This window comes from Vombatus ursinus, unplaced genomic scaffold (genome assembly GCF_900497805.2).
Source record: "Vombatus ursinus unplaced genomic scaffold, bare-nosed wombat genome assembly UNPS02014771.1, whole genome shotgun sequence".
Taxonomy (NCBI): Eukaryota; Metazoa; Chordata; class Mammalia; order Diprotodontia; family Vombatidae; genus Vombatus; species Vombatus ursinus.
In genome coordinates this window covers 738857-750854 of record NW_020954549.1, presented here as the reverse complement: position 1 = coordinate 750854, position 11998 = coordinate 738857, and positions in this window count along the sequence as shown.

The window sequence follows — 11998 nt, the reverse complement described above, 5'->3', positions numbered from 1 at the left end:
TCAGATTTCATGGTAAAAGTGGGTTGCCCAGAGCAGTTCATCAGTATTGTATGCCAGTTTCATGACAGCATGCTTGCACAGGTTCTGGATAATGGATGGTGCTCTTATGCTCTCCCAGTCACCAGTGGAGTGCAGCAAAGTGTATGTTTTCTCCAATGCTTTTTAGCATGATGTTGTCAGATGCCTTCAGTGAGGATGAAAACAGCATGAAGGGCAGCTACTGTACTGAAAGTCAATTACTTAGCTTGAAAAGGCTACAAGCCAAGGCTAAAGTGGAGGGAGAGTTAGTACCCAACTTTTTGTTCACAGATCTGGGATGCAACCAAGTATGGATTGATTCTCTGCCACTTAGACTAAATTAGGCCTGACAACACCAAGAAAACAGAGGTTCTCTACCATCCAGCATCACACCATCCACATGTGTAACCATTGGTCACAGCAAATGGATAAATTTTGAAGGCTGTGGACAGGTTCACTTACCTTGGCAGTATACTTACCAGGGATGTTCACACAGATGATGAAGTTGATGCACACACTGCCAGAGCTAGCTTAGTGTTTGGGAGGCTCTGAAGGAAAGTGTGGGAGAGAAGAGGTATTAGCCTACCTACCAAACTGAAGGTCTGCTGAGCTGTTGTGCTGACCTCTTTGTTGTATGCCTGTGAAACCTGGACAGTATGCCAGCTCCCTCTCCTCAATGCTTCTCCTTTTGGTGTTAACATATGCTAAACTGCAGAAATTAAAAAAAAAAAGTAGTATCTCCTATCAGTCTCAATCACTCCATTAGGGGGTTTTGCTTAGCTCACTTTGAAGGATCTTAGATCTCATCAATGTGGGTACTACTTCCAGATATGCATATCATAGCTCAATCACACCTTCCCATCCCCCCTCAAAAATATATAAATGAGTTTGTATTCTAATATGGTATTGTCCCAGGAAGCTATATATCTTCTCAAGGCAAGGAGATCAAGTGCTAGCTAAGACAATTTCTAGGATCATTTGGTTTCCTTGTTAGGACAATGGATTTATGCCAGCTAAACTTCTTTAGGAAGTGCTTATAATCTAGGTCAATGTCCAGTTCTCCATCCGTTTCACTTTTTTCAGCATTAACAGGTTGAAGTTGTTTTAATTGCACAGAATATCTTTCTCATTTTTGTTCTTTCTAATATTGTATGAGTTTTTCTCTTTGTTCTATCAAGTCAGTAGTCATACTGTATACAGATAGCTGCATTGTGAATGTGACCACATCAATAGCAAGGCATTTCCTGTCTCTTCACAGAAAGTATTCATGATAAATGGACTTGAATCCTCATTTTAGTCTACAAGGCTTTGACCTTTCTCATTTCTTACTACTGAATTATATATTCCAATATTCTTTCACCATCCTCCGCCACACTCATCTTTACATTGAAGTCACAGAGTATCAAAGTATGTGTGTTGATTTAATTGAGTGTTTTTTGTTGGGATTATCATAAAATTTCTCTACATCCTCGTCCTTTGTGATAAATGTTGTCCTGTAAACTGCAATTATTTTCGTGATGATATATTTTTAAATGCTCCATGAAAACAGCTTTTTTCTTTTTGCTTTTGGGGGTATGAAAGAACCAACTTTGCTGACTATTTTGCTTCACTCTCTAAGAATGGGGGAGTCAGTCTTCCATTTAGTTGTAACTTCTTTCTTCTGGTCTCATCTAGGCAGGATTTCTTAACTTGGTATCTATGAACTTCTAATATACATTTTGATAACTATCTTGATAAAATTGGGTTTTTTGTAGTCATATATATTTCATTTTGTACATTTAAAAACATTAGTCTGTGTAGGAGTCCGTAGACCTTATCAGATGCCTAAGGAATCCGTGACATAAAAAAAAAAGCTTAAGAACCACTGATTTATAGTGAGAATGTCAAAAATCATATAATTCAGTACTCGCAGTAGCAGATACACAGCCATTAGCCATTAGAAGGGAAATCACTTTAAGAGTGCCAATAGCAGAGGCAGATTGCAGAATGACAGGTAGAATTTTTGCCGGGCTCACACAACAGACCTCCTCCACAAAAATAAATATATAAGTAGCTAACATCTATACATACATGATCTGGGGAAGATCGTAATGTTTCCTGATATCTGGCATCTAGCATCACTAAGAAAACCTCAGTATTAAAAGGATGGGGAGAGTCAAAAGCCCAAGGCAAGTTCCCCAGTGCGGTCGGACATGCTGTACCATCCTTCTTCGTAGCTCTGGGCCTGGCTTGTTGTTCCTCTGCAGTGTTTATCCAGGAGAGCAGCCCAAAGCACTGCCCATCCTGCCAACACTGCATAGACCAGCCTGCATCAGCAAACATATACAAACAAAATGAACAAATATTGCAGGCAGACATAGTATCTACCTATATACATACATATATAAATCATATATCATATATTCATTCATAAGTGTACATAGCTACATCTGTAGATAGATACCTGTACCCTCAAATGAAATATGTATTTACAAAACATAGGATTAAAGTAATTTCACACAAAGGACAATTAGATGGTGCAGCCCAACTCTGTCATTTTTTACAGATGGTCCTCACACAAGACACGCCTCCTCCCAACTCTGCAATTTCATTGGCTGGCCCCCATGCCTGGAATGCTTTCCCTCCTCTTCTCTGCTTCCTGGCTTCCTTCAAGACTCAATGAAAGTCCCACCTTGTGTAAGAAATCTTTCCTAGTCCTCCTTGACCTTAGTGCCTTCTTTTGGGGATTATGTGCAGTCTACCTTGGGTGGAGCTAGCTGTTTTCATGCTGTCTCCTCTATCAGACTGTGAGCTCTGAGCAGGGACAAATCCTTTTGCCTTTCTTCTCACCCCCAGTACTTAGTATAGTGCCTGGCACATAGTAGGTACTTAACAAATTTTCAGTTGACTTACAGATGACAGAACTGAGGTGTGGCTGAGTGGGAGGGAAGGAGGTGGAGTTGTCAAAACTCAGGTCTTCTGAGTACCAACCAAGGGCACTTTGAATAGATCTCGCAGATACTGCACCAGCCAATAAAGAAAAGGAAATGACAACTCCTGGAGAAAAGCTGGGAGTTGTGATTCCTCCCTTGACTCATCAGACCTTGACTTCAGCACATCCCCAGCTCCCTGTACTGCTGCTTCTTATGGCCATAATGTGTGTTTAACCCCACTTTGGGGAGCTGAGTTTGAAAGGCTTTGCCCATTACTCTGTTCCTCAGAGCTAAGAACGTGAATGACCCAGGCCTGTTTTGTCCTTGTATTTTCCAGCACACAGTCTCCAGTGTTTTGAGGAACATCTCTCCCATGATGGTAGAAGCTCTCTTACAGAGCAAAAGCAGCATTCACTTGTATGACAGACAGTGAAATGAAGTCAATATCACTTAATAAAGGAAATGTTCTCTGGTTAGAAGGAGTTTTCTATTGAGAGCTAATGAGCCAGAGAAAAATATCAACTGTGGGCCACATACAGATAAAAAAGGGAATTTAATTAACTCTTTCTTTTTAGAGGGACAAATGTGAGATGTCCATCCTACCTGCTTTTGAAACAAATAACGAGGAATATTGATCTGCATTCACAAGGTCCCAGCATCATCGATTTAGGCTGGTAGGTGCCTCAGGGACCATCTAATCCAACCCCTTCATTTCACAAATGAGGAGCTTGAGGAGGCCCAGAGAGGGGAGGTGATTTGGCTAAAGTCACACAGATCATGAGAGATAGAGGAGGGTTCATGCTATGAGGAAGGGGATGACACCTGAGTGGAGTTTTCCAATCACTGTAGAGTGAAGCCCAAGGGACCCAAGAGGGAGATGAGTCTTACCTTGGGCTGTATGAAATTCATCAGTAAATATGGAAATAGGTCTTGCTTGACCTCACATGTATAATCAAATTTAAATTGCTTGCCTTCTCAAGATGCAGGAGGGAAAGAATTTGGACCTCAAAAATTAAAAAAAAAAAGATTGTTAAAACTTTTATATGTAATTGGGAGATATTTGATAAAATAAATAAAAGTAATTGAAAATTTAATAAAAGAAATCCATCAATATTTGGACCACCCCTGGGAAGAGAGTCCACTCAGTTAATACATTGCACTTAAAATGCCATGAATTTTCCTTTCAATCTTCCTTTCGTATTCTACTTCTCATCTAGTCTGTTGCTTGAGCCTCGTAATTGGTCTCTCTGCTTCTGGTTTCTCTCCTTTTCAATCCATCCTGTAGATAGCTTCCAAATTAATCTTCCTAAAACACAGGCTAGACCATGTCATCACCCTATTAACAATTCTCAGTGGTTCCCTTTTATATTGAAGCTATACTGCCAAGCCTTCCTCCTGGCACTCGGAACCCTCTGTAATTTGGCCCTTACCTCCCATTCTGGTCTTTCATATTACTCTCTTTTGTGCGTCACATGTGGCCCACTCCACCTTTCACAAACTCAGCCTTCTGTCTCCTGCCTCTATGCCTCTGTCTAGGTTGTCTATTTTGCTTGGAATATTCTTCATCCTCACCTCTGCCTCTTATTCCTTTACGGTTGAGCTCCTACACAAGGCCACTCCTCGTCCTGCCAGCAGCCAATGTTCATTTTGTCTTTAATTATCTGCATACCTGTTGAAACGTTGAGGAAAGGGAGGGAGGAGAGGGAATAAGCATTTATTAAGCACCTACCATGTGCCAGGCACTATGAGATGTTATTATCCCCATTTTACAGTTGAGGAAACTGAGGTTGGCAGTTTAAGTGTTTTGCCCAGACTCACACAACTAGCGTGGGTCTGAGGCAGGTTTGAACTCAGGACTTGCTGACCCCAGGCCCTGCTCTCTCTCTACCATGCCATCTAGATGTCTCTGAAGGGTCTGATTTGTTTTTTCTGTCATTAAATCCTTAGAATCAAACACAGTATCTGGCATGTGCTCAATGAATGCTTGTTGAACTGCATATTAAGATCGTGTTATAGAAGGTCCATTGTTATTGGGGTGATTGGGGTGAGTGATTTGCCATAGCCCCGTCTTATTTAAGGAAGCCATTCCATATGCCAGTATCACAAATACAAAATATATTTGAGCCTCTGGTTGAAAGAAATGCAAGGATCAGCTGCAAAATGGATGTGAGAAACTACAGATTCCGAGTGATCCCATACAGACCATTTTGTGGAAACTTACCTGGGGACTGTCATCACCATTATTTGGATTTCACCATATTCAGAACCCCATAATGAAGCAGTTATAATTTTCATTGGAATTAATATGCTCATTTAAACATTGTTGTTCTCTTAGGTCCTCTAAGGTAGAGCCTTTAATTAATGTGATGCCTCTTATGGTTCATTTTCGAGAAAGATTTCGACTCTGGCACACTGCTAGGGTTTCTTTTCAGTCTGATAAAGCATATTGCCGTCCCTGAATAATTACTGGGAGGCAAGATCCCCAGCACTTGTTTAATATCAGTAATAGGATTTTTCAATGTAATTGCATTTCAGAGTTAAAATGCCCATCCGACTCTGCTGCTCTCAAGAACCATTTGAGCTCACCTCCCAGTAGTGGAATTGAAAGGATTCTATTATGTAGAATTAATAAGCATGTCATCGACCTCTTTGTGTTTTATTATACAATGGTTTGTACTTAGATTGGTCTGTGGCCACTAATCAGTGGAACTGAACTGACTCCTCAGTCCAATAGTGAAACTGGTATATGTGTGCATGAGTGGAGAACAATGCCACCAAAGGTGAGTTGTGACAGCTTTGTACAGGCAACTTACCTAGTTTTCAAGACTGTAAACAAGTGACTGGTGATTTTGCTTTTGTACAGGCAAAGCACAACCTAAGGGAGAATTATTATGATTGTGAAGAGTTAGTCAAGCCCAACTTCCATTATAAGCAATGCTGATGTTCTTTCGTCTCTCCAAGGTGCTCCTCTGCCAGCAAATCTCTTCTAATCCCTTGTTCGCTGTTCCAGCTGTTAGAGATAGTGTTTCGTGGCTTGGTTGGCATCAATCTTTCCCATGAACTTGACTTTGTTCGACACTAATGTTTAACAAAGAGATAGTCTTTACAGTGTCTTCTATGAGTTGTTTTTTTTTCTTCTCAGTGCTGTGCCATCTTTTCTGTACCACATCTCCAATGACGGAGCCAGGGACTATTTAGCTAAATAGTACTGTCTGGAGTTAGACTGATGGCTGGCAGCCTTGTTGCAGGAACTGTTTTCAGTCTTTTTGGATGACTCTTCTCTAGAGAAATAGATCAACTTTCTATACTTGTACTGCAGTAGTTCAATGCATTTGTGATCTTGCCAATATGGACATTCCCTCTAGTGGTCAAGGAGCACCTGGGAGAAGTTCAGGAATGCCCATGTAGCTTATAATGGAAGGTGGGGTCTAGTGGTACAGATTGCCTTCTCATCGTGTACCATTCCTGTCCACATTGTCCTAGAAATACCGTACAGAAGAGTGGCCCAATATGTGGGAGGTCTTTCTCTGGTTCTTTTAATGTTCCATGGGCATCAGGGCAGCCCTTGGGCTATCTGTTTCAACCCATGAAACAAAATACTATTGATATTGCATAAAAATAGACATTTTGGGACTGAGAAAGGCCTTCAAAATGACTCTTACATCAGTAAATCAATCATTCCTGCTCGTGATAACATGATCATTTTTATTTTTGTGTGTGACATTACATGGTGCTTGCCAGGTCCAGTGTCTCCTGATTCACTTCTTAAAGAAAGCATCAATGCTATTTGTGTGTATGAGGTTTCTGGGTAATATACAACACTTTTCTGAATCAGATGACTCTATACATTCAGAATACAACTTGTTAGAGCAAATATCAGAAGCAACACAAAATCAGAAGAAATAGTAACTATGAGAAGATACAGTATGAACTTTAAGAGACTCCATCCTGACCTATTTGAGCAAGCTATTGATGCCAAAAAAAATGAAAAGTGACATTGACACAGACTATCACCATTTTCTAGGTGGCATAGTATAGCAGCACTGAACCTAGAGTCAGAAAGATGAGTTCAAATCTGACCTCAGGCACTTACTAGATGTGTGACCTTGGGCAAGACACTTAATTTCCATCAGTCTCAGTTCTGTCATTTATAAAATTGAGATAATAAGAGTACCCATCTCCCTGGGTTGTTGTAAAGCTAAAATTATATATTTTAAAGTACTTTTTAAACTTTAAAATATTTAATAAATGCTTATTGTTAGCATTATTATTGTTACTATTTTTAAAATTACCACAGTGAGGCCAAAATAATCTAGAACCATCTCAGGCATCAAACATTTGATCTTTTTGCCAAGGGGAAAGATTTAGCAACTGAGGGAAACACTAGTTTCTAATATAAACACATTTGTAAAATCTCAAAGAAGGATGGTGAAAGATTGTATGGTATTGTACGATATTAAAGAGCAGGAAGCAATGTAGAGAAGAACAAGTTTACCCAAAGCGTGGCAAGGGACCCGATGAATTCAGATCATTCCAAGAACGTTTAAGGATGAAACTGGAAGCAAGGCAACAAACAGAGAAAAATTGAAAAAATCTCTTACTCCTTCACTCCTCTCCCAGCTCTGCTCACAATTCTTCTGCCTTTTCCACCATTTCCAAGCAGCCTTCTCACCTTGGAAGATGTGTGCCCTTCTGTGCCCTTTTCCACTTGGTGAGCTCTTTTGGAATCTCCATTTTGAGAAAGTGCCTACCCCAGTCATGCTTCATTCCTCAGCTCTGTTCCTGACTCTCTAGATTTCTCCATCATTCTCCAGTAATCTCCTTATACTGAAAAATAGCTCTATCACTGTGGCCTTCTCACAATGGAGGATCCCTCTCACCCCTGTGAGTCATTTCTCCAATTGTAATGTTTGTCCCAGATCTTCATTTTGAGGAAGTGACCAGGCCAGCTGTGCTATTTGCATTTCTCCACCATATCCCATATGGGTGCTTTCTCTCCCACTCCCACCCTTTACTTTTCAGCCCCCGTCATGTGTTATATCCCTTTATTAGAATGTAATCTCCTTGAGGGCAGAGGCTATCTTTATTTTGCTTGTATTTGTATTCTCAGTGTTTCTCACAGTGCTTGGAATATAGAAAGTACTTAACAAATGCTTCTTGACTTTCAAGATTTCTTTAAGAAATATTTTTCCATTAATTACAAAGGAGCTACCATATGTAGATTCTCAATACTACAACACCTAATATACTTGAGGAAGGAGAAATAACACTTTTTAAAAAAAAAGTCAAAGTCTTACTTGATCAAACCGGGTTTATACAGAGGAGGTTTGGAGCTGGAGGCAACAAAATTTTGAGGGCAAGAGCATTGAGGAATCAGTTCTCAAACAATCTGAAAGAACAGTTGTTACAAAATATTTTCCAACGTACAGCAGGAATTATTACTGTTCCCCCTCAAAAAAGAACAGGAAAATGCTAATGCCTACTGACTGATATGATCACTTTCCAATCTCTACAAAATTCTCAGATCAATATCCTACATGTATATTGAAGGCATTCTATGAGAAGAACACAGGCAAGCTATTGCAAATGATATTCTACAGCAGACCACATCTTTGTAGTCACACAATTGACTGAAAGGTAAAGAGAATACAAAATCCCATTGTGTTTATTGTTTGTGGAATATAAAAAAGTGTTTGACAGTAGAACAAAATGCTACTTTAAACGTGTCTCCAGTTCATGTATTAAAAGCCTATTAATGATTATTAATAATTTGGTGATTGTTATTAAAATTATATTACTGTTTCTAGAAAGCCACAATAGCAGAGGTAACTTTGTTTGATGATCCTCCAATTGTTAATATCAAGGAAAGCATAAAACATGGATATATATATACTCACCAGAGGTGTTTGACACTCATGGAGGATGTTCAGTGTACAGTCCAGACAGAAGAGAGATTCCCTAAAGAAGGTAGCATCATCAAGATGCTCTGTGGTGTTTCACATCAAGCCCCAGCACATTGCTCTAAATGTATGGCAGAGGAGTCTCCAAAGGAGTTCTACAATGACTCAACAGGATTCAGCCTAACTATAACTAACTTGAAGAAAAGCCAAGTGACTAATGAATAGCTATTATTCAGGCAATGCTCTTAAATTGGAGGGACAGCCCATAGGGCTTATCCATCAGTACATAGATCTTGAACAGTGGACTTATCCCAGAATTAAATAGGAGGAGGAAGGCAGGCTGATTTACTTTGGGGAAATGGTTCTATGCTTTTCATGACCTCAAGTTTCTTTCTACAATAAAATCCTAATTCTTTAGCACTGGTATCCTTCAGGTGATGCTATACAATGACATGCAAATTACTCGGAACAGGTAACAACTTTTATATGGTTTCATTTGGTACCAGCTGTCATCATGCATAGCTTAGGACTTCTGATGATCTTTATCTGATCTGATGAAACTAGTTGGAGCTTGTTCCCTCACCTTTCATTAGTTCTCTGTTAGTTAAGTGCTGGATTTTGTGTCATACACCTGTTCAATTGCTCTCCTTTACTATGTTTTTAATTCTGTGGTTTTTAAGATTTGTTACTATCCCGAGGGAAATGTGTAAAAGGTGTAGGTTTAAAGAGCATACTTCAGTGACTATTAATGATATTGTTGTGGCTATTGGGGTGCAAAAGTCAATCAAGGATCATTCACAAATAAAACAGGACCAGTAAGACTGACAGAAGGAAAATGCAGTCAAAAACCAAAAAACAATAGCAATAATTGACAAATTATGAGGCCGCAAAACAGCCTCAGAAACAAGCAAAGACCTTCAGAGGGATGTAGCAACTAGAAGGTTTGTTATTGCTTCCTCTACAGTATGGCATAGACTTCTTTAGGTTGGAAGAACAGAGCGACCGTAAAAAGAGCTGCCAATCATTGCCATGAAGAAAAACACTTGCCATGGACAAGACAGTACAAATACTAGACTACTGAAGGGTGAAAAAAATGTTGATTTTTAAATAATGAAACTTTTTTTGTTGGTGAACCTGTAAGAACTAGGCATCTTCATCAGACTGAAAAACAGCTACCCAAAAGTTGTTTGGGATTTTTTTTTTACTTCTAGTGAGATTAGAAATCTTATCCCCATTAAGGGAATGATGAACTCTGATAAATATATTGGCTTAAAGAGAAGGAGAATTATTGCCCTAGAATCGTAGAAGTTTCCAAATAGATACTGAATATTGACACATGACCTTGTGCCAGGCCACATATCACAAAAAGCAAAGCAATTCATCCAAGAGATGTAGATAAGCATGCTTCTGTAGCCTGGGCATTCACTTCATTTAAACTCTATTGAAAACCCATGGACTAGACTTGGGAAAGTGAATTATTCCTCAAAGATATATTTACTAGCCAATGTGATAAAAGTATGATTTGGTGATGAAGAATTTAAAAATGTGTGAAAATCTAATGAACTCAGGCCAAATCATGTAAAACCAGTGATTGCCACAGAAGAAGTACATTAAAAGATGCTGGTTTTTTTATTTTTTTTCAGATGGCTATTTTTTTTAAATTTTTAATTAATTTCTTTTGAATTATCAACAATTACTTCCATATGCTTTTGAGTTTTAAATTTTTCTCCTCCTCTCTCCCCACCTCCTTCCCCAAGACAGCACGCAATCTGATATAGGCTATATATATATATTCCTATTAAACATATTTTCACATTAGTGATGTTGTAGGTAAGAATAGGAACCACTAGAAAGAGGAAACAAAACACAACAGAAGAAAAAAAATAGCAAATAGTATGCTTCAATCTGCAAAGGTGCCATTTTTTTAGATGTAAAATGTTGCAAGGTTTACTCAAAAGTCAATAAATTTAATTATTTTACTCTGTCCCAGGCAATTCACACACTGGTATATGACTGTAAATCATGGACTGCTATATCAGAAGACTCAAAATTAAAGGTCACCCAAAGGGCAATGGTAATTGTGAATAGACTACAGACTCTAACTGATAAACAATTATACACCAGAAATGGTACAGATGGTATAATTTTATAAATATATGATCAGAAAAGGAGATGGGCTATTCTAATGTCAAGGACTCCAGCATGTTGAGTGGACCCCCTATGGAGTATGTATGGACATAGATAAGACCAGATCAGAAGATACAAATGGGCTATAATCTATACCACTGGGTAGAGGAGTTGACTTGATGAGATCTCAGAACCATTGAAAAATTAAAAATGGATAATAGGAAGCATGCATGGTACAGTGGAAAGAACATTGACTCTGCAATCAGAGGTCCTAGGTTCAAATCCTCCTCTGATGCTTATTACCTCTGTGACCTTGGGCACATCTATTATCCGCCCTTGGCCTCAGCTTCTTCATTTAAAATAAGAAGGTTGGACTAGATGACTTCAGAGGTCTCTTCAAGCTCTAGATGTAGAACTCTGTGATCTTATGGGACATTAAATTCATGTATTTACAGAGTAGGAAACTGAAGCCCAGAGATGGGGCAGGACTTTCCCAAGATTATCCAGCAAGTTAGTGACATGAATGGGACTAGAACCTGAGTCTTAAACATTTACCAAGCTACCCTTCTTTTCACTACACTCCATTGGCATAGGCAAGCAGCATCTTTGCTTCACTGGAATCAATGCTGTAAATTATTCCAAGGTGGGCGTATATTGATTTGCACGTGGGAATAGTACTATGTGTAGGTGATGCAGGTAGCTGCCTACTTGTCTTTTGCCTTTTCATCAAGTGAGCTTTATGTGAGTGTGCACACATACATACACACACACACTAGTTCTTTTGTTGAGTTAATTTGTCCTCCCATAATGTCAATTGAACCCATCAAATTATTTAAATTAGGTTTTTCTTCTTCTTCTTGGCAAAATTCCCACTGCAGTCAGTGTGTATTTTTACGGCATAAGCAGTGCAAGATCAAGCTAAGTGATATTCTAGATAAGAGAATTCTTTTCAAGGGAGTAAAGAGTCGTGGTCATATGGGCTGATGGTCAGTGCTGACCTAGGGTCACCTTCCTTTGTTCAGAATACCATCAAGGATTTTC